Source organism: Zingiber officinale, chromosome 3A (assembly GCF_018446385.1).
Source record: "Zingiber officinale cultivar Zhangliang chromosome 3A, Zo_v1.1, whole genome shotgun sequence".
Lineage (NCBI taxonomy): Eukaryota > Viridiplantae > Streptophyta > Magnoliopsida > Zingiberales > Zingiberaceae > Zingiber > Zingiber officinale.
The window spans coordinates 52,682,370-52,707,739 of NC_055990.1; positions in this window are offsets into that span (position 1 = coordinate 52,682,370).

The window sequence follows — 25,370 nt, forward strand, 5'->3', positions numbered from 1 at the left end:
TCAACAATAGTTGCTACAAGTAGGGGTAATCGCGGATCGGGTTGGTTCGGTTATTGGGATAAAAAACTATCCGACCCTACTAGATCAGATAATGCAATATCAGGACCCTACATCCGACCCTATATCCAGCGGATTATTTTTTTCGGTTCGGTTCGGGTCAGTATAAGCGGGTTGGTCGGTTTGGCGGGTTGACTGCTCACCCCTAACTTAAAGTAGGCCGAGAAAGGTGTGACTTTTCTTATAGGTCCATTAAAAGAAATAAAGACTAGAGCTTGAGTCAAGCCTGAGTCAGAAGATGAATCTGACTCAAAAACCGACGAAGAAGAACAACTCATGAACATGGTCAGAAAAATATTCACAAGAAGAAAGAACAACTTCACAAAGAAGGACTTATAAAAGATAATCAAATCAAATGATGCGAAGGCGAAGATCACATGCTACGGGTGTAACAAGAAAGGACACTAAAGCACGAGTGCCCAAAAATAAAAGAGGGCAAACCTAAGATAACCAGAAGAAAGAAGGCATTCAAGGTGACCTAGGACGAGTCATCTTCGAAAGAATCGAACATCAAAGATCAGAAGCATCATAACTACCTCACGATGATAGCATCTAAACCGAAATCAAAAAGCGAGATGGAACAAGATGACGAGTCCAAAGACAAATCAAGCCACGAGTCTGCACTCATTTTTAAAGGTTCAAATGAGGTATCATCCATCTTAATAGCTAAATTTTTTAAAATAATTGCATGTCTTATTAAAAAAACTAATTAAATCTAAAAAATAAACTGAAACACTTCTTGAGGAAAATCAACACCTCAAGGAATAAATTGAAAATGGAAATCCAAATTAAGTTATAAAATTTGAGGAGGAAAATATAATTTTAAAAGGTGAAATTAATAAATTCAAAGGATTATTTGAAACTTTCACCGTAAGATCAAAAAATTTAGACCTAATTCTTAAAACACAAAAAGTTATATACAATAAATGCGGGCTTGGTTATAAGTCCAGCTCTACAAATAAAACTTTCATCTCTTTAACAAGTTAAAATTCAAAACAAACTAAAGCTTAGGTTCCAAAAGCTTGTTTAATCAAGCAAGTAGGACTCAATCAATTCTATGTTCCTAAATCTGAAGTTCACTATCTAAAATCAAATCAAAATAAACTAATTCAAATCCAAACCTAAAATGTAAAATGAAATCAAACAAATCAAATTTAAATAAAAAAACTAAATTTAAATCAAATAATCTCAAATTTAAACTAAACTCAAGTTACAATCAAGTTTATTATAACTATAAAAAAATAATCGACATAAACCTAAAACTTAAACCTAAATTCAATAATTCAGGGGGAAGCACTAAATTAGTTGACACTTTTAAAATAATAGTTTATCTGGATGAGTAATTAGGACAGGGTTAAAAAGGGGTAAAAGTTTAACTTGACAAATAATACTAGAGAAATTTTGGATAATAATAGGCTAGGAAAACTTTGTCTATGCATATTTAGGAAGATATGACTTTGACCTGGTATATTTAGCTTAGTAGAACTAATTGAAGTTACCCCTTACTAATCCTAGTTGGTTACACCAAAGTTTTATACTAAGTTTAGTGGATAGGACTATTTAAAAATTTTTGAATGTGTGATTACTCTAATGATATCCAGGTAACTTGCCACAACTTAGAAGTTTATTGAAAGAATATCTGTTTGTTGAACCCAAAGCTAAACCTGAATCTAACACAAGTTAAACCAAACCCTGAAATTTAACTTAACTCATTTCACAAAACCATAGGATCCTTTTTTTTTTTTGGAAACTTAGATTGGTGAGATGAATAAGGTTAAATTAATTCAAAATAAATTAAATTAATTCTAATTAATCAATCTAAAATTTAATAATTAATTCCTTTAAATGTATTAATCTATTATATTTACAAATAATTATAAGTATATTATTTTTATCTGAAAACTAAGATCTTGGGTTGAGGGGAGGATATTTGTCCAGATAATTGTTAAATTCTAGGAAAATTATTTACTTAGATTTTCTAAAAAAATTTCATTTTTCTAGTGTTGTAAAATTATTTTGGCCTTAGTCTAGATTGAACCCATAAAAAGTATGATCCTATAGATTTAGGAAACAAGCATCTCACAAACAAATTAGGTCTACCTTGATTGTATATTCAAAAATATAGAATGACGTGATATGCATAGGCTTTTTCTTAGGACTTTAGATGCTTATATCAATGCATCAAATACATCTGGGCTATAAATACAATAATACATTGATCAAGTTAAGCAATCCTTCTTAATAAACATTAAGCTGATCAAATTTTTCTTAACTTGACTAACCAAGTAAATACTACTATCTTCTGATAGATAGTTAGTAACTAACAATTAAATATGTATTAAAGATATTGGTAGCTGAATGATTATTTTTAAATAAATATATCAAATTCAGGGGGAGGATTTAATTTCAAATCATGTGTAAAAAATTCTAAGATATTTACTTGATTTTTTTTTAAAAAAAACTTTACCTAGAAAACATCTTGAAAAATTTGCTTTGAATACATAATTTTGAAAGGTTTTTTTAGATAATTATTTTGAATACGTACTGTTAAAATATTATAAAAACTTTTTTAGAAAAAATTTTCTTCAAAATTACTGAATTTTTCTTCACTTAGATTTTTTTTTAAATCCTTACTTTAAAAAAGTTCACTTAGATTTTGTTTTTTTTTTTTGAAAATCCTTACTTTGAAAAAGTTTACTTAGAATTGTTTTGAAAATTCTTTGAAAAAGTTTACTTAGAAATTTTGGAAACAGATTACTCAGAAAAAGAAAAGACAAACTTGATTAAGTAAATCAAATTGAAAACTAACTTAGATCATTTATTTACTTTTTGCATATTATCCTTCAATATTATTTTTTTCTAACTTTAACCTAGATTGTAATTGCATCAAAAAGGGAGAGATTGTTGGTGCAATTTATACTAATGATCTAACTCAGATTTTAATGAATGATATGTGGGCTAAAGTTAAGAGTCTTTGTGGTCTAATTACTTTACTAAGTGTACAGGAGTTGATGATTCTGGAGGACCTAATACCAGGCTGAAATCCAGCTAGGTCAATGAGACTCGATAGCTGGTGCAAAGTCTAGATAGATTTGTGGGACCTAATATATGGTAGGACCTGACAATCAACCGAAGTTCAGTTGGGTCTACGGACCTGACATCTGCACTACAACAAAAATCCTCATAGACATCGGTTTTCCATCGGTGTCTATTTTATTTTCGACCGATGTCTATGAAGCCGATGTTAAAAGTCTGTCATTTTAGACATCGGGTTAAAACCGGTGTAGTATCACTTAACGACACCGGTCTTCGAATCGGTTATTAACCAGTGTAGTATCACTTAACGACACCGTTTCATCAACGATGTAAAACCGATGTAATATTGTATGTTAATAACACCAGTTTTGGCAGCGGTAAATGACCGATGTAATATTAGTTAATAACATCGGTTTTGCAGCGGTGGAAAACTGATGTAATATGTATATTTTTAACAGCACAAATTTGATTTCCGAAACAATGAAAAACCGACAATAATAAAAAAAATACACAAATATTCATAAATTATACAAATATTCTTCATTCAACAATATCCATAAAATACACAAATATTCACAAATTATATAAATAATCTTCTTACAACAGTATCCATAAAATACTCAAACATTCTTTTTACATCAAAAGCTAGCTAATAGATATCAAAATCAAGGTAGAACATTCTTTTAACACATCAAGGTAGAACCGCACTTCAAATGTAATCTAGCATGCATTCAACCCACTCGAACCGCACTTCATCAATTTCAACTCTGGAGTACTTGAGATTTGTAAACTGTAAAAACACATAAATAATATATTAGTAAACCAAGATCAAAGATCATAGTTGAAAATGCAATAAGAGCACCAGGTAACAAGATGACTAATTGGAATGCTTAAAAAGATAAACATTCATCAATTATCTCAACCACATCATATAGTGATAGATCTATGAATAACAAGTTCAAATCTAACCCTTGCATCCTTTTGGGAGACAATCTAATTTGATAAACGAGCAAAAAGATGATTTACTCAAAATTAGTTTGCATTTGTAAAAAACAATATCACTTCTAATACTTTATTTTGTACATTTTATCAGTTAAAAGGAAAAAAGTACACTTACCACATTGAACACAACAGGGGCCTCTTTACCTGGAGACAAATTCATGTTCAGAAACAGATACTGAGACAAATCAAATTAATAGATGTGTAAATATTAGTGGAACTGTTTCTTTCGTTTTCGGTTACCTGTTTCAAGATCATGCCAAGGATGGGCAGCCACTAATCTCTTGGACAATGACGACAATATCCTTTCATTCAACTTTGGAGCTGCAACGTTCTCTTGTTGTCCGCTCATATTTCTACATACATAACAACATAATAAGGAGTATTTGAGGAGATTGCAAGAGTTTATTGATAACAAAAGTCCAAGGTAACTCATGATCCATGAAAAAAATATATAGAGAGAAAACAAAAAACTAGCAATCTGGAAGTTTTGTGCCTTGGCATTATCAAAATGAAAGTTTAGTAATATGATAGCTGACGTCAAATAGAATTGCAAATCCAAAAGATGGCCATTTGTTCCCCTATTATGGAAGTTAATTAACAATTGAACTTGTATCCAACAAATTAAAGAATAAAAAATTACTGGACAAGTTGGAAAATATGTTATTGTTTCATTTTTATGCTCGCATAATCATTGTGGTACTAATGAACCGTATACAAATTACAGGGCACTAATTGAATAATCAACCAACTGCTTGCATTTAAAGCAATGTAGAAGGTTTCATCACTTAACAAGACCTCATAAAAACAAGTCCTTCATCAAGTTCACCAGCATTACTACAGCAGATCGATAATTCACGAATAGTTTAATGATTTCAATGCAAGTAAATGATCAAAATCAAGACTAAAAGAGATTAAAGCAGGAACCGAAACCGAGAGTGCGATGCTTTTACCTTGACGAAGGAATCGGAAGCGATGAGACAAAACCAACAATTGAGTTATTGGAGATGGATACCAGCCATTCCCTATGACCTTGATGACTGTTATCACCATCATGGACTTTCACTGCTACTTGAAGGGGTTGCAGCCCATCCCTGAGATCTTCACTGATCAAACCTTTGTAAACTCTACCAAATCCTCCAACACCCAAAACATGATCCTGCCTAAAATTCCCAACTTATTACTGAAAATGCCATACTAATTAACTCATGCCATACTAATTAATATCTATAACATGCCATACTAATTAACTCATGTATCTTGACATCTACATACTGAAAATGGCTCCATATCATATCTATAAATGGGATGTCCCTTGCTGTCAGATTCTAATTGCTTTCTCTCATAATTCCTTGGTCGAATTACTTCTTCTTCAAGTAGTTTCCACCTTTCAGAAAACGGCAACTACACCACCTAGAAAAAGCAACATGAGATAACTCTTGACACACTTAGCATATACAGTGGAAATTCATGACACAGACATGTATTGAAATTGTAATCACTGAAAAGAATAGGATTTGAGCTGGTAGAGAAGGATAAAAATGAAAACTGTATGGCACGAGACTAGATGATAACTAAATAGGTCATAGGCTAGAACAGTAAGGTCATAGCAAAATATAGTAATACACAAAGTTACAGACATCTGGAGATGTTTTAAAATACATCTTTTACATCAATGTTTCAAAGGGAAGGAATGATAAAAGCTTTTGGTTGCTCATTCTAAAATGCAAACTAGCCAAAACATGGTTACATGGGAATTTAAGATGGAAACACAATATTAGATGGAAACACAATATATGTAAACCAATAGATTGTTTGTTCCAAAAATCCAAATATACATTCATAATTTTGCAGATTTGAACATTGAAACACAATGAACTACTAGCTGTCTTTCATGTCAAGCTAAAGATGTTAAATAAATAAGTTATGTATATATATACACACATATATATATATATTGACAAGGATAAAGACACACCTATTAAGAGAAACTGGATGTGAACCAGGAAATTATGGGTTTGTTCTTCCCTAATAACCAAGAATAAGAAACAGAGAACTAATAAGAAATAAAATATAAATGAGTTAATACGATCAAATAAAACCACAGCAAATAAGACCAAATTGCATTGTGAAAATGTGACTGTTAATTGAAAATTTTAGTAGGGCTGGATCTAAAGTATAACTATATTAGTTACCAAAATAACAGGTACTTGTGAATCAATAAATAACAGAGGCTCCCTGACTGATTATGTATAACAGATTCATAAAGGTTTGAAAAATAAAATTCATAAAGAAAGACAATAAAAGAAAAGTGGCAAACTGAGAAAAAACTGAATCATAAATCAAGAGGTGCTAGAAGAAGGAAAAAAAAAGTAGAGCTTATGATCTAAAATTCCAGTGTAATTGTAGCAACTTCCTATTACAGATGTAGTATTATTTAATGACCATTTAATGTGGATAATATAATTGAAAGAAATAACAACTATTACAAGGTGAAGTATCCATACCGTAGGCGGCATTAAATCAACGAATTGGTAACAAAGGTGGCACATTGCATCTTGCTGATCATAAGGTATTGCATCACCTAGAACATCATCATTTGTTAAAATTTTAATATCCACATTCTCCTGAAAAAGAAAGCAGGTGTAAACTTCAACATTCACCAAAATTGAAAAGATTATTGATAGTACAGTGCCTCTACTGACTGCTAAACCCACACAAAGAATAATAAAAATAGAGTCTTGTGTAAAGGATATCCATGACATATATACATACATTTTATAGCTGACACGATATGATGTCAATACCTCATCAAAGGTCTAATTATCCATGTAACAATTAACATTCTAGAGTAGATAACAAATACTAAAATCATATAAAATGTGAAATAAATCTTCAAGAAGAATGAGACCTTTTGAGAAAAAAAAATAGAAAGGCATATTTTCTGATACCATTAAAGAATTTTGTCATTTACCGTCAAAGAAATCATCTAATATCAAATTATCAATTAATGGTGATAATGAACTTTAATTTTTCTTGTATTCCAATACACTATTGTACTTCCAGCAGAATCAAATTGCTTATTTCCAGATGAATAGGCACAAACATAAAAATTAGTAAAATTAAAATTAAAAAATGGACTTACCTTAGCTCCTTCATCGCCAATATTATTTCCTGATAGGTTCAGAGTTTTAAGCATGGTATTCGTCTGAAGAACACCATAAAGTGCCTTTAGGCCAACTGCTGTAATCCCATTGCCAGAAAAATCAACTTCCTCTGCTGCCTGAGACTTGGAAAAAAACTAATGAGATGCTAAACGACACAAAAAAAAGTTATGCTTAAATGTCTTGCTTTAGTAATGTCATACCTTTAAGAGTCTGGTTCAGTAATAGTTTACAAGTAGGAACAAGAAAAAAAGTAAGGTTATGGAAAAGGAAGGAAAAGAACTAACCTGTTGTAACCAAGGCTTTCAGCAAGAAAAAACAGACCATCATCACCAAAGTTACGACCTAATAGAATCATGAATTTGTTAAATATCTACAAGTATTCCATTACCTTGGTAAAGTAAATGTAAGTTTAATCCCCTGAAAAAGTTATCTCAGCATATTCATTACCAGATATTAGATTTAGAAATAATCAGTTATAGAGTGAACAATTGTAATCACTTGCTGTAGATACATTCTAACAAGTTTAGTGTGCTAACCTGACAAGTCAACACTTCTGAATGTTCTAAGTTCCTTGGAAAACTCATTTAGTTTTTGCCTAGACTCTTTTTCAAGTTTTGCAGCACCACCTGATAGCAGGTTAGTCCCAGGAGAAAAGGACCACTTAAGTCCAGATGACGGAGCTTTTTTAATCTCAGATGTTAAGCCCTTTGGTTTTGGCATGATTAGTTTTCCAGCCACCTTCCATAAAACTGTGTGCTGAAGGAGTAAATTAGCTATACCATCTGAATAACTAAAGCATGATGAAGCAAAATGGAGTTCAGTAAAGCTATATTCTTTTAGCATTATTACCAAGACAATCAAATTTTGGCATCACAGAGTAAGCATTCATATACATCTGACTTGAAGATGAACCAAGAGGCTAGCATGAATACCAAAGGATGTCAAAAGACTAGCAATGACAACAAAGGCTTGTAGAGTAACCCAACAGATTTGTCTTTGTAAAGAGCATCTCTACCTGCATGGATGTTGTATGTCATGAATAGCATGGCCATTTGCAAAATTCAAACTTTTGTCCAGATATGGAACTTCTTCAAGCTTGACAAATACAACCCGGTATTCAGGAATGGCAGCTGTATAAGGAGTAGATGCACCTGTCTCATTTTCATCCTAAAGTAACTTATCCAACTCCGGCCAAAGAAGCTCCCTCCTGAAAGTACAGTTGATATTTCATATTCCACACAGGAGTAATGAGATAATGATGGGCAAAAGAGAAAAAAAATAGAAAACTAAAAAATAGCAGTAGCCGACATTGAAATTTGGATGGCATGCATAAAAGTTTGCTGATACTACATACCATGTAGAGAAGTCATCCTCAATACCCTGATCATCATCTCCTAAACCCACTTGGACAATGTGCTTGGCGCCTATGCAGAGGAAAAAAAATATAGAAGAATATCCAAGTACGAATGATGCTTAAATTCATTAAACACATCTACAAACTTGCACATGACTACTACATTACAGTTGTATGTATGAAACTCACAGATAACATAACTACTCAACTGTTTCTTAGTAACTCCTCATACCATGTTGACTTTACAAGTTTTTAGAGTAACAATTAGTCTACAAAACAAGTTAAATTCTCTAGAAAAATGAAATGCATGAACTTTGAGCTTGCAACTGAAGATAGGATTTAAAATCAGCTTTAGGAGCATATGTGACTTAGTCAAATCACAAACTAAATAAATCAACTATATACCTTGCTCATAAAGCAGTTCATCGACCACCACAGCAACCTTTGCAAGGACACAATACACAAATATATTAGCCAAGCAATTCCCACAAAAAGAATACTGACAATTTCATCATGCCAAACCTTATTAAAATGTTCATATTGCTGATTGCCCAAACTAAACACACCAAATTGAAGATTTTCCAACCAGGTTCCTCTCTTTTTCCCCTATAAAAACTAATAATCAGCAATCGATCAAGGCAAAAGGATTATTGGTAGAATAGATTAACTAAATGTGCATGTTTCCAGAACCTCTGTAAACCATTTGTAGAATCGGGCAGCATTATCAGTAGGCTCGCCATCTCCATACCTAAAGAAAACAAAGGGATCAACTCGAACTTTGAGGAAACTTATCGTTTATAAAAACAAAAATTCCTGGCTTTCAACTTACGTAGCCAAGAAGAACAAAGCCAAGCTCTCCTTTTTCAGGTTCTCCTCGTACTCATCATCCTCAGTAGCATATTCGTCCTATAATTGAGGAAACTAACTACAGATCAGTCAATTAATCAGTAGTATTTCCAATGATCTGAAACAGAAGGAAGATAATCTTACAATATCCATGACTTTAAATATGGCATTAGGGTACCGTGCTTTTGCCTCCTCAGCCAGCGCCTAGAAGGGGGGAAAATCTAAGATCATGGGAGAAAAATTCAAAAAATGAACTACTCGGATAAAAACCCTAACCTTCGCGAACCCCTCAGCCGTCCTGGTTTGCGTCCTGAAGAAGATGGTGACCTTATTCTTCCCTTGGTCCTCCTCTGTATCCATCTGGGTCTTCACCACTAGCGGCTTCGGCGGGCTTCCTTCCGCTCGATCGCCGGACGAAGAAGATTGCCACGCAACCGACAAGCACGGCGATGACTATGCTTAGGACGGCGATCAGCAGCCGGTTCTCCACGAATGCATCCCCGGTGCTGGAATCGAGCCCATATCCGTCGGAGAGGGAGGCGACGACGACCGACAAGAGATCAAGGGACGACGCCTTCTCGGAACCTATCTGCATCTTGGCGGATCGAGCGGTGAATCAGAAGCATAGATCTCCGATCTCTGTTTCTGTCTGCTTCGAATTGGGAGAATAAAGGAGGTCGAGATTGGGTCGGCGATGGGAGGGGAGGAGAAGATAGGGGCGGAGAAGGTGAGTCGCCCGAAGACGGCTCTCTCTCTCTGCCTCCCGTGGATGGCATCATATAGGGTTAGGTTAGAGTTGAAAATTTTAGCTAAGTATTGGTGGGAAAATTATCATAGACATCAGATTTTAAAAACCGATGTTAAAATCAGTGTCTATTAACGAAAAAATGGATGCTCATAGACATCGCCTAAAAAACCGATGTCTATGAGCGAAAATCTGCGCTCATAGACACCGGTTTTTGGAAAAACCGGTGTAAAATACTCAAAGACATCGGTTTTTGCTTAAAACCGTTGTTGTTCCACTGATGTCTATGAGGGTTTTTGTTGTAGTGCTGGTAGGAAGACCTAGTGGGTCAAAAGTGAGTCAAGCGACTACAGTTGGTAAGTAAGAGGTAAGCGACTGGAGGAGAGATTTAGTGAGAACGTGTTCCTAGTTGAGGGAATAGTAGGTGTTAGTCCAGCTTAGGTTTATTTGGGAAACCTAAGCTGAGACCTTGACTAGATTTTAGTTTCAGGGAGACAGAATCTAATTACTACCACTATCTTACTTATTGTGCTAACTTTATTTTGTAGGATAATTTTTATGCTTGGACTAACTCTTTTTTGCAGGGAAGAAGTTACTGAAAAAGAGTGTTCGGGAGCCCAGACACCGGGCGCTAGGAGTTGGTCCGGGCACCCAGACCAGCTTCGTCTAAGAGGCCTAGCTAGGCACCCAGGTGGTCTGGGCACCCGGGGTTGGTCTAGGCGTTCGGACCAGAAAAGTCATCTAGAAGTTGAGTTGGAGCGTGACGACTGGCTGAACCCACGTCAACGGTCCAAGCACTCGGAGGTGGATAAACTTGACAGATCAAGTTTCGATGAGAGATCACTACATCAGTAATGATCTAAGCACCTGGAAAGGGCCTATATAAAGGCCTTCAACCAGCAGCTTTAGATAATCATCTGCTACAACTTTAATATTCATGCACCACTCCAAAAAGGCTCTGGCGACACTGAAAGGTTGCTCCGAAGTTCGAAGAATGAAGAATTCTTCAAGTTTCCTTTCTATTTATTAGTAACATTTCTATTTCAGTTCTTGTACTTAGAAATCATTGTAACTCATTTTTGTATTGATAGTGATTGCCCAACGAAGGTACTCAATGAGTGCGTGCCTTGGAGTAGGAGTCGTTGAAGGCTCCGAATCAAGTAAAAATTACTTGTGTTAGAGTTTGTGCCTTCATGTTTCTTTTCCGCTGCGTATTCTCGATTTTTTTTAAAAAAAAGTGACAAACATTATTCATCACCGTCTAGCATCTTTCCGATCCAATAAATATGCCCTTGAACTGTTCTACTGTTGGTGTAAGCATTGACATATCTCACCCATAACTCTCTCTAATATATCTCAGTTCTTATGAGTGTGTCCATTCTTGGCTATGAATATTCTTGGTTCTGTAAGAAGCTCTAAGAATTGTGTCTCCAATTCTCTTCAAAGTGGTTCCACTTCTTTCTCACATAGGTGATCTCTTAAGAGTGTTCCATATTACTCTACTAGATTATTAAAAATCATGTGCTTAATCTCTATCCTTCATCGATCCATTGGGTTATTCTCCTATAGTGAGCAACTTTATCGGTACATTTAGGTTGCCCCTTTGAACCTAGCTCTTGGAATCTCCAGTTTGCATAGGTTGAGTTTTCTTTGCACCAACATTTTTCATCGGCATCAAACCCATCCCCCATGTTGAACTGTAACTAACTCTCTGTTTAACATTTTGGTTAACGGATCTGTTAGGTTATCTTTTAACATCATATAGTCAATAGTGATAACTTTTGTTGAGAGTAGTTATCTAATGATATTATGTCTATGATATATATATCTAAACTTACCATTATACATATGACTCTGTGCCCTGCCAATTGCTTATTGACTATCATAATGTATGCAAATTGCTGGCACTAATTTTGGCCATGTTGGAACATCTTCTAAAAATTGCTCTAGTCATTCAGCTTCTTAACCACATTTTTCAAGAGCTATAAACTCAGATTCTATTATGGATCTAGTCATTAGAGTTTGTTTAGAAAAGTTTTATGAAATGGGTGCACCTCCCTGAGTGAATACATATCCACTGACAAATTTAGAGTCTTTTATGTTAGATATCTAATTCGCATCACTTTATCCTTAAATCATAATAGGATATCTCGTATAATGCAATATATATTCATAAGCATACCTTAAGTACCTCAATACTCTTATTATCTCTTTCCAGTACTCAGCATCGGGATTACTTGTGTATCTACTCAGTTTACTTATAGCATGGGCTAAGTCTGGTCGTGTACAACTCATCAGGTACATTAGACTTTCAATCACTCGAGAGTACTCTATTTGAGAGATATTTTTTCCTTTATTCTTCAATAGATGTTGACTCATATCTATCGACATTCATGCCAATGTAGTATCACCCTTGGTGAATTTCTCAAGAATCTTGTTCACGTAATGGGACTGACTAAAAATAAGTCCTTCTATTTTTCTAAGAATTTTGATTCCTAGAATCACATCAGCTAGGCTCATATCTTTCATGTCAAATCTTGAGTTTAATATGTTCTTAGTATATTTGATTATTTTATTATTACTCCCAATGATAAGTATGTCATCTACATATAGACAGAAGATGACATAGTCATTCTCTGTAAATTTCATGTAGACATATTTATTATATTTATTGATTTTGAATCCATATTCCTTTATGACATTGTCAAATTTTTTATGTCACTACTTTGGTGCTTGTTTTAAGCTAAATAATGACTTTACCAATCTACAAATCTTATTTTTCTATCTTGGCCTAGAAAACCCTTCAGCTTGTTCCATATAAATTTCCTCCATTTAGAAATATTATCTTTATATCCATCTAATGCATTTTCATATTCCATAGAGTGATAATATCCAACAACACTCTAATGGAGATTATTCTCGGTACTGGAGAATACGTATTAAAGTAATCAAGGCATTCTCGTTGTTAGTATCCTTTGATTACCAATTTAGCCTTGTACTTATCAATTGTGTCACCTGACTTTATTTTCTTCTTGAAGATCCACTTGCAACCTAGTGGTTTAACTTTCAGAGGAATATCCCAAGTTCTCAAGTGTGATTTTGCAAGATAGAGTCTATCTCAGATGCAATTATCTCTTTCCAATGAGGTCCATCAAAAGAGTTTATTACTTCTGAGCAACTTCGGGGCTCACTTTTCAACATAAAAGTGATAAAATCTATTCTATAGAATTTTCCCACCCGAGCTCTTTTACTTCGTCTGAGCTCAACCTCAACTAGTTCATCATCTTCTTCTTCTTGTCATATACCCTTTTTGAGGAGTTAGCATCCTCTCAGATCTTATATGGAAACACATGCTCGAAGAATGAGACATTTCTCGATTTTATTATTGAGTTCTTGTGTATATCCGGTATTTATAACTCATACACCAAAACTTATATGCACTGCTATTATGTGCATATCCAAAATATGCAATTAACAAATTTTGATCCTATCTTAATTCTTCTCGGATTAGACACCAAACTTTGGCAAGAGACGACCACATTCATAAATATTTATAGGACAATTATCTTCCATTCCATAACTCATAAGGGCTCTTATCTATTTTCTTTTGAGGTACCTTATTTAAAAGGTAATTAGCTGTTAACATAACCCCTCCCCCCTACATAGACTCTAGCAGTCCAGAGTTTAATAGAAGAACATTTATTATCTTCTTTAGAGTTTGATTCTTTCAATGGTACCTCATTGGAGACCTAATAAGGAGAGTGCAACTACCTCAAATCATGTGCTTCGAATTAGAACTTCGATGGGGTTGAGCTAATAACCTAAAATAAGAGCTTCTTGGGAGACACGCGAAGTTCTTCCAATTAGAACTTCAATGGGGTTTGACTTTCTTTTGTCTCTTTTACATAACCCAAACTTTCTACTTAGTTTTTCTTGTCTAATCTTATTTTTGTAGGATTCAAAGATTAGGAGTGCAACTACCTAATGGAGAAGTTAATGACTAGGCGTTTGACATACGTTATTTGGTAACTTCTTTTACTTTAAATATCCTTCGCATTATTTTTTATTTTCATTGGGACAATGAAAGATTTAAGTTTAGGGGGATGCATATATGTTAGGTTGTAGTTTAGTTTTTTTATCATATTTCTTTTACATATTTATTTTTGCATAATAAAATTTTTCTAATTGTATCATATATCATGTCATTATTTGCTGGTTTATCTTCATGTAAAAACTCTAGCATGCTTGTTCCGGATTTATGTTGTTATGATTCATAGTACTAGTATGTTTGGTGATATATTTTTCTCTATATTTGATAGCATAAAGTGAGCAGTGTTTTTATTGACAATATTGAGTGATGACCTAGGTTTAGGATCTCTTTTCACTTTGCCTAGTTTGGATAGTAGATAATTTTATAAATAGTCATGATTTATAGAATTTGTTAGTACTTGTGTTTTTATGATGGTTTTTCAAACTATATTTTAGTTACTATATGAGATTCAAATCATTCCAACTCACTTGAAAAAATCATTATCTTGACATATGCATTTGTATATATGCATTTATGTCAGTGCTACATCTTTAAAAACTAAAAAAATCATTTGAATATGAGATATAAAAAAGCAGTTATCGTGAGTGGAAAATAGCAATTTACCCCTTTTAGACCGAGTTAGGTTACTAGAAAAATAAATGTTATGCTTCTCTTGATTCCGAGCACTCCTTTGAAACCTTGTGTAGTTTGAGAGGAATGAACCAAGCATGTGGCAGATAAATGCCTATTGCCGGGAGTATAAGGAATACAGTTAGATGATGACTTGATTAGGCATAGAGATTGAAACTTGAAGAATTTATGTCAATTATCACACTGAGCACAAAGAACTTCTTTTTAGGCCTATCACTTTAGAGATATGCTCGACTTGTTAAGGTATTGTGTCAGGGACGTACCTGCTTTAAGAAGCGTGCACACATGCTACAGGAGCCCTATATAAAGGGGGGGTCCAAACATCGGCGGAGGGATGCTTTTCTCGCGATCTCTACAGTTACGCTATAGTTTTCATTGCTTCTTCAGAGGCTGACTTGAGCATTGGAGGGCCATCGCCGGAGATCCCTTCCCTGGCTCGACACTAACGCTGCTTATGTTGCAGGCAGACGTAGTGTCATACCCTGGTTCTGAGATTCTGGTTAAGTATGACTTAAAAAGGTTAGATGGTACTATCCATATCACCAAGGTGCACCTTTCTTTTCAGAAGCCCAAACTTAAGAACTCCAAAGTTAAGCGTGCTTGTCTTGGAGTAATCTGAGGATGGGTGACCTCCTGGTAAGTTTTCCAGGATGCGTGCGAGTGAGGACAAAGCACGCTAAAAGAACATCCGATGGTTTGTGGAGCTAGTCGTCAACCCAATGGGCAATTCTAGTGGCATTCCCGGTTCAGTCCGAGTGGGGCCCGCCTGGGCCGAGGTGTTACGCACAGAGTCCATCGGAGGTCAGCAAGAGCACCACGTCCCCAACATCCACTTCCCTGACTTTCGGACAGGATCATATTTAGCATTGTCTATAGGAACGCCACCTGAATCCGAGCCAAGTTAATGGAAGACGCTGGACGGCTAACCACCGTGACGCTTACGCAAGAAGATTTGGAAATGCTCTTGCAAGCACGGGCAACAAAATTGATGGAGCAACAACAACAACAAGCGATAACCGATCGACCAGCACCACAACCGGCAACCTCCGCGGCTGATGTGCGTAGATTATATACTCTTTTATGCATGTTTTTACGCACATTTACATACTTTGAGCATGCTTGATCTATGCATTTTTATACTTCCAGCTTTCCTTTTAGCATATTTACTCTTTTGGTTCGGAGATATGCTTTTTGTGCATTTTCTGTACACAGGAGTCGAAATAGGTGAAGATTATGCGTCCTCGGGCAAGCTTGGAAGTAATTGAAGGGAGAGATCATCAGGCCGTGTACCACACATGGCCGTGTAGTCTTAACAAGAAGGGAAGAGGACATGGCCGTGTGAACCTCACATGGCTGTGTCTTGATTTGAAGAAATCATAGCAGATGCCTTACATGGCCGTGTGGATCTACCCGGCCGTGTGAGGTTTCCAGAGGCCAAGCAGGTGGTGGCCGTGTGCATCACATGGCAGTGTGAAGTTTCCAGAGACCAAGCAGGTGGTGGCCGTGTGCACCACACGGCCGTGTAACATTTCCAGAGAGCAGAAGGGTCTTGGCCGTGTGCACCACACGGCCGTGCAGTTTCGGCAGAGAAGAAAGAGGACATGGCCGTGTGAATCTCACACGGCCGTGTCACGGGGCCATGTGGCGCCCGATTTCCTCCTCTATTTAAACCCTCCTTCATGAATTGAAAGGGGATCTCTCCCCCTTTGGGAGAAGGCAAGATTTGGTGGTTTCCTCCCATTCTTGGGAGGATTTCTGGGCGATTCTAAGGGGGATCTTGACGATTTCGACTCCGGAGCGAGGATTGGATCCGAAGACAAGGCTTCTTTGTAGATAAGTTTTCTCTTTCCCCCTCTTCTTGGTTTCTTGGATTGGGGGATTTAAGAAATGCTTGTAATCTTTATTTCTTCAGGTTTTCTTCCTCGATTCATGGAGTAGATCTTGTATTCTAGGATTAAGGGAGTATTTGTATGATGGATTGATGTAATCTCTTATGGATTTGTCATTTTCTTGTTTCAATGACATTGTCTTGCTTGTATCAATTAGATCTTGAATGATTAATGGTGATTTGTGCTTAATTCTCATTTTTGATTGATTGTTTGGATTTCTTGTGGACTTAGTAGAGATAAACTCTCACTCGATCATCCGAGGGATCCACGTGACAGGTGCAAGCCCGTGTAAGGACGTTTGAGAGATAATCTTGAAGAGGAAATAGGAATATTCAAGAGAGTAGGATGGATTTTGTGATTAGTTTCTTGTATCTTGATAGATTAATAAGTTGTGGGCTTCTATGTTGATATCCGAGGAAGGCATAGTAATAGGTGCGCTTCTGTGTAAGGACAACGTAGGTTCACGTCTAATTGATCATATTTAGATACATTTCTCGGTCCTTAGCCGGTTACCTATTGCAAGAGAGAACTGGCAACTTTCTACAAGTGTTTGACAATTGAGGGAAAAGAATTAGTGAAACATTTACATTCAAGAAATCTTACAAAGAAACCGAAACTCCTAGAATCACCCTTTATCATAACCCAAAACACTAAACTCTTGTTTGTTGATCTTTAATATTAGATTTGTTTACCCTTACTTTGCATTTGAAACGATTGGATAGTTGTTTAGCTAATTCGCATTGAGACATTTCTAGTGCTTATTCCAGTCCCTGTGGATACAATAATCTTTTATATTACTTGCGACATTTCCGTACACTTGCAGAGCGTAACAAGTTTTTGGCGCTGTTGCCGGGGAACTACGCTATAACATTAGGAATTATCAATTGAGTTAGACTAAACATAACATTTGTTTTCCTTTCATATTGCATAGTTGTAACTAATCATTATATTTCTATTTTTACTTTCTTGTATAACTTTTACTTCTTGTTAATTCTTTTTGTACAAATTCAATTCTGCATTTTTTATTCTTTTATTTTTCTTTTTCTGTTGAATTGTCATTTGTCATCTTGTTCTTGTGTATGCGAAGATCTAACTTTGCAGGGGAATTCTTTCCTTTTGACCCTGAGATTGACAGAACTTTCCATAAAAGAAGAATTCTGCAAAGGCAAATCGAAGAACAAGAATATCTAAACATGGTGTGCAAGTCACTAGGAGATTATGGAGCTCCGAAGTCTGCAAAATAAATGGGAGCAATTGTTTACCCTAACATACAAGCAAGAAATTTTATACTCAAACCATCCTTTGTTTCCATGGTTCAGAAAACTCAGTTTGGAGGATTGGAGATTGAAAACCCTTATTCCCATTTGATGGAGTTTTATAGATATTGTTATACTTTGAAATATGAAGAAGTCTCATCTGATATTGTTCAGCTGCTTGCTTTTCCTTTTAGTCTGAAGGATGCTGCAAAAAGATGGTACAATTCTCTAAAGTCTCAAAGTATCAGAACATGGGATGAGTTAGAGCAAAAGTTCCTGGACCAATACTTCCCTCCAAGGAAAACTACTTATTTGAGAAGTCAAATTTTAAATTTTAAGCAATTGGATGGAGAAAAATTATACCAAGCTTGGGAAAGATATTCTTCTCTTCTGCAATTATGTCCACATCATGGAATTGAGAAATGGTTAATTATGCATTTGTTCTATGTTGGGCTTTCTTTCTCAAATAAGAATCAACTGGATTTAGCATCTGGAGGATCATTTTTGAAAAAAAATCTAGAAGAAACTTTTGAGATAGTTGACAGAATTACGCAAAATTCCAATGATTGGGCAGAGCAGGATAGCTCATTCTTAACAATGGATATCATTAGAGAAAAGGATGATGTTGAAAAAGGGCTTATCTTGAATCAAAATGATTTCCAAACATTATTTCCTTGGTGTTGTGAATCATTATCAAAAATGTTTGGTGAAAAAGCATTTTCAACAGAAAAGGGGGTATGTCTTGGTGATCATAAGGAGGATGATCTGACTTTAGACAATGAAGAGTGGTTAGAAGAAAGCTTGGCTAAGGAGGAGACTATGCTGATAGAACAAGAGCCAGTGTTACCAGAAATAGTACCACCTCAACTTGAACTTAAACCGTTACCACCAAATCTTAAGTATGAATTTCTTGGGCCAAATTCTACTTATCCAGTTATAATTAATGCTCAGTTAAATGAGTTTGAAACAAAGAGACTGTTGGATGAGTTAAGGTTGCATAGAAAGGCCATTGGATATACAATTGACGATATAAAAGGGATTAGTCCATCTCTCTGTATGCATAGAATTTTACTTGAAGAGGGGTACAAGAACTCAATTGAGCATCAAAGGAGACTAAATCCAAATTTAAAAGAGGTAGTAAAGAAGGAAGTGATTAAACTTCTTGATGCAGGGATTATTTACCCAATTTCGGATAGTGAATGGGTGAGTCCAGTCCGCGTGGTTCCAAAGAAAAGAGGAATGACTGTTATCAAGAATGAAGAAGATAAGCTAATTTCAACACGAACAGTGACGGGGTGGCGAATGTGCATTGATTACCGGAAGTTGAATAAAGAAACAAGGAAGGATCATTTCCCTTTTCCATTTATTGATGAAATGCTTGAAAGATTGGCTAAACATTCCTACTTTTGTTACTTGGACGGATATTCTGGATTTTTTCAAATTCCAATTCATCCTCAAGACCAGGAGAAGACTACTTTTACTTGTCCTTATGATACCTTTGCTTATCGTCGGATGCCATTTGGGCTGTGTAATGCTCCAGCCACTTTTCAGAGGTGCATGATGGCAATTTTTTCAGATTTAATAGAAAAAATTATGGAGGTTTTCATGGATGACTTCTCAGTTTATGGGAATGACTTTGATTCTTGTTTGTCAAATCTTTCTACAGTTCTAAAAAGGTGTGAAGATACAAACCTAGTGTTGAACTGGGAAAAATGTCATTTTATGGTTAAGGAGGGAATAGTTTTGGGGCATAAAATTTCAGAGCGTGGTATTGAGGTAGATCCAGCAAAAGTGGAAGTAATAGACAAATTACCCCCACCCATCAATATAAAAGGAGTTAGGAGTTTTTTAGGACATGCTGGCTTCTATAGACGTTTTATTAAGGACTTTTCAAATATTTCCAAGCCATTAACTAATCTGTTGATTAAAGATGTTGAGTTTTGTTTTGATAGCGAATGTATTGAAGCTTTCAATAAAATCAAGAGTGCTCTTACAACAGCTCCAGTCATTCAAGCACCTGATTGGGATCTTCCTTTTGAAATAATGTGTGATGCTAGTGATTTTGCTGTAGGAGCAGTTTTGGGACAGCGAAGAAATAAGATTTTGCATGCGATCCATTATGCAAGTAAAACACTTGATGCGGCCCAAGTAAACTATTCTACTACAGAAAAAGAATTATTGGCAGTGGTATTTGCTATTGATAAATTTAGATCTTATCTGGTGGGATCAAGAGTAATAGTATATACTGATCATGCAGCTATCCGATATCTACTTGGAAAGAAGGACGCTAAACCTAGGTTAATCAGGTGGATTTTACTTTTGCAAGAGTTCAACCTTGAGATTAGGGATAAGAAAGGAGCTGAAAATGTAGTAGCGGATCATTTGTCTAGAATATCTCAAAAGTCAGAAAATGAGGTGGATGTTGATTTGCCTATTGATGACATATTCCCGGATGAACACTTATTAGCCTTATCAAGTGTGAAAACTCCTTGGTACGCAGATTTTGTGAATTTCCTTGCTAGTGGAGTGTTACCTCCGGATTTTTCTCATCAACAAAGGAAAAAGTTTTTTTCGGAAGTTAAGAATTATGTTTGGGATGAACCTCTCCTGTATAAGAAATGCAATGATGTGATTTATCGAAGATGTATACCTGAAGAAGAAGTTAGAGATATTTTGTTTCATTGCCATTCTTCATCCTATGGAGGACATTTGGGTAGTTCAAAAACGATTACGAAAATTCTTCAAGCAGGATTTTATTGGCCAACCTTATTCAAGGATGCTAAGTGGTTTGTTCAGTCTTGTGATCAATGTCAGAGAACTGGGAATATAACTAGAAGAAATGAAACGATGTTAAATTACATTCTTGAGGTTGAGTTATTTGATGTTTGGGGAATTGATTTCATGGGACCTTTCCCTCTTTCATATGGGAATAGGTATATTCTTGTGGCAGTAGATTATGTGTCCAAATGGGTAGAAGCTGTGGCATCCCCTACGTGCGATGCGAGAACAGTTATCAAATTATTTAGGAGTATTATCTTTCCAAGATTTGGGGTGCCAAAGGCAGTCATTAGTGATGGAGGATCACATTTTATAGAGAAACAGTTTGAAAACTTACTTAGAAGATATGGAGTGAAGCATAAAGTAGCAACACCTTATCATCCTCAAACTAATGGGCAAGCTGAGATATCTAACCGGGAAATCAAGTCCATATTGGAAAAGACTGTATCCACTTCAAGGAAGGATTGGGCGTCGAAATTAGATGATGCTTTATGGGCATATCGAACTGCTTATAAAACTCCTATTGGGATGACCCCATTTCGATTAGTTTATGGTAAGCCTTGCCATCTCCCGGTTGAACTAGAACATAAGGCTTATTGGGCGATTGTAAATTTGAATATGGATTTAAAGGAAGCAGGGGAGAAAAGGAAGCTTCAGTTGAACGAACTTGATGAATTAAGGATGGATGCATATGAGCATGCTAAATCTTACAAAGAAAGGACGAAGAAATGGCACGATCAACACATTCTTCGTAAAGACTTCAATGTAGGAGATTTGGTTTTGTTGTTCAATTCAAAATTAAAACTTTTTCCTGAGAAGCTTAAGTCAAGGTGGATGGGTTCATATGAGGTAAAGAAGGTTTATCCTTTTGGAGCTGTAGATATTTGGAACAAAGATTTTGGGATAATTAAGGTAAATGGTCAACGACTGAAAAGATATATTCATGGCACAAAAATAGAAGAGGTACAAAGGTTGTATTTTTCTGAACCCCGCCCTCCAGATTGAATTCTTTTAGCTAGTTTAAATTCGTTTGGTTGGTTTTTACTTGTTTTTGATTTTGTTTTTAGGTTAGGTGCAAAACAAAGCCCGGCCGTGTGCTATACACGGCCAGGCAAAGGTTTCAGAGAAGGAAAGTGCTTAGGCCGTGCCACCCAAACACGGCCGTGTAAAGAATCCCAAGGAGAAAGATGGAGAGGCCGTGTCCCAGACACTGCCGTGCGAAGAAACCCGTGAAAGAAGAGGTTTAGGCCGTGTCTCAGACACGGCCCGTGTCTGGAATCCAGAGAAGAAAGGGAAGGGGGCCGTGTCACAGACACGGCCGTGTGATGAGAAATGAACATGACCGTGTGATATCACACGGCCTGATCCACATCTTCTTAAGGAATTAGGGCACGGGGTGGGGGGCGGCACACGGCCGTGTACCGCCGCTTGTTCCTCTTCCCTATCTTCCCATTTCTAAAGGATTAAACTTCTTCTAATTTTTATTTCTCATTCTTCTTAACGAGATTTGATTTTCTTCCATGGAAAACGTGATTGAGGAGATTTCGGCCACAAGAAAAGGGAAGGAGAAGGTGGTTGCAAGAAGGGAGAGGAATGTTTGCTTTAAAGGTATTTCTAATGACTTTGATATTGTTTTCTCTAGTGATGAGCAACGGTATAGATATTCTTCTTTGTGTAAATGACCTCTTTTAGGCACTAGGTTTCTTGATGTTGAAACTTTAGAAACTTTGGGGTTTAAGGATGATTTAGTTTGGCTATTTGAAAGGATAGGATGGAGTGTTTTAGTAAACATGAAATATCCTACTTATCCTAGAATTGTTTTTGAATTTTTAAGCTCAATAGAGGTTGATAATGTTCAAGGTGGGGGGAAATGTAAATTTCGTTTGTTTAATGAAAGTTATGAATGGACGTTGGGAGATTTTAATACTTGTTATGAATTGCCAAAGAATGATGTGTGTGTGATTTTGCCCCAATTTGAGAACTCACATTTTTGGCAACAAATTTCTGAACAACCGCTATTTGATCCTCATAATTCCAGAGTTTCCCAAATTATCAATCCTATTTTTAAATATGCTTACCTAGTCATGAAAAACACTATATTTGGAAGGGAGGACAAAGAGAGATCGGTAAGACTTGTAGATTTGTATTGTTTGTGGGCAATGGTCGAAAATGTTCCAATTAATTCTGGTTATTTCTTTCTTAGACATTTGGCAAAATTAGGGAAATCAAATTCTACCACACCTATTATTTTGGGGGGATTACTTACTCAATTGGCCCTAGTATTAGGATGTGATTTGAGTGAATCAGAGGTGGTGGAGAGTTCTTGTACATTGGATGTCAATTCATGTCTAGCAATGAAAATGATTAAGCATTAAGAGCATGGATTTAGTTTAATCATTAAAAATGGTTTCCCTTTAAAATTGCCCAATCATGATTTTACTACAATTCATAATAAAGAGAATTGGTGTTTAAAGTTAGTTAGACAACAATCTAGAGCTTTGTCAACTTTTACTCCAAGAAATGTTTCTAAGGGTAACCAAGAGGTTCATAGTTTTATGTTTCAAGAACTTAATTCTGCTTTAAAGAATATTCATAGTGATTTAGATTCAACTAATGAATTTCTTGAAGATAAGAAGCTTATGGAGGAGGAACTATTTAAAAAGCTACAAGATTGTTTCAAGAGTGAAAGAGAATTGTGTGATAAGATTTCTAAAATGATGAATGCTTATAGGGCTAAAATGGAATTTCATGAGGATCTTAGAGGTTCTATGAGATTTGTGCAGGATGATATCGATAAATTGTTTGAGTATCATAATTTTTTCATAAACGAAGTTAAATGGTTTGTTAAAGATTTTGCATCTTCCTTCCCTGATTTTCCTGATTTCCCACCTCCTCCACCATATTGATTTCATCGGGACGATGAAAAGTTTAAGTCTGGGGGGTGTCATGTACTGTTTAGTTTGGTTTTCAGTTTTTGGTTTTTGTTAGTTTTTCATGTTGGTTCTTATTTTCATTGCTTGTTGCTTTATTTTGCTTGTTTTTGAAATAATCATGGCAAAAAAAAAAAAAAAAAATTTTTGAGAACATCAAATCTTCACTTATATGCTTTCTTGGATTCAAGTGAAATGTTAGCACGATTATTGTCTTGATTCATGATGTTCGAATGATGCTAGTAGTAAACTTTGTGTAGTTCTTTTTTCTATCTTGGGAAGCATTAATAAACTAAGAATCTTATGGTGATGAGTTCTAGTTTTGGTTCAACCTTAAGGATTTTATCTTCACTACACTTGTGCTTGATGCTTGAATAGTTGATGTCATTGAAATAGTCATGATTCATCTTGTTTGCTTAGTACTTGGTTTCCATGGTGATTTCTCAACTTTCATTTTGGTTACTGGATGAGGCTCAAATCATTAAAGCTCATTTGGAAAAATCAAAATATCCCAACATGTGTGCTAAAAGTACATTTGTGAATAAGTTTTGCACAATGCAAACACTTATAAAAAAAAAAGGGATATAAAAAACAGTTGTCATGAGTGGAATCTAGCAAGTTACCCCTTTGAGACCGAGTTAGGTTACTGGGGAAATGACTGCTTAGCTTCCCTTGAGATTGAGCACACTTTTGAGACCTTGGGTTAGTTGAGAAATATGAACCAAGTGAATGGTGAGTAAGTGCCTATCACTGGTTACTTGTCTTTCACTGGAAACATTAGGAATTCAAATTTGATGATGACTTGACTAGGACATGGATTGAAACTTGAAGGGTGTTGAGTTACTTTTACATTGTGCACAAGATTCTTATGCTTGAACCATACTTTACTTGTTTCCATGATCATGCTTGTTAATGAAACTTTTTGATAGAATTAGGAAAGTGCACTAGGTTTTATGAATGTGTTGTAGAACATATGAATTTAGACTGCAGCATTTTGCTTGAGGATAAGCAAAGGTTTAAGTCTGGGGGTGTGATGTGCGTAGATAATATACTCTTTTATGCATGTTTTTATGCACATTTACATACTTTGAGCATGTTTGATCTATGCATTTTTATACTTCCAGCTTTCCTTTTAGCATATTTACTCTTTTGGTTCGGAGATCTGCTTTTTGTGCATTTTCTGTACACAGGAGTTGAAATTGGTGAAGATTATGCGTCCTCGGGCAAGCTTGGAAGTAATTGAAGGGAGAGATCATCAGGCCGTGTACCGCACATGGCCGTGTAGTCTTAACAAGAAGGGAAGAGGACATGGCCGTGTCTTGATTTGAAGAAATCAGAGCAGATGCCTTACATGGCCGTGTGGATCTACCCGGCCGTGTGAGGTTTCCAGAGGCCAAGCAGGTGGTGGCCGTGTGCATCACATGGCAGTGTGAAGTTTCCAGAGACCAAGCAGGTGGTGGCCGTGTGCACCACACGGCCGTGTAACATTTCCAGAGAGCAGGAGGGTCTTGGCCGTGTGCACCACACGGCCGTGTCACGGGGCCATGTGGCACCCGATTTCCTCCTCTATTTAAACCCTCCTTCATGAATTGAAAGGGGATCTCTCCTCCTTTGGGAGAAGACAAGATTTGG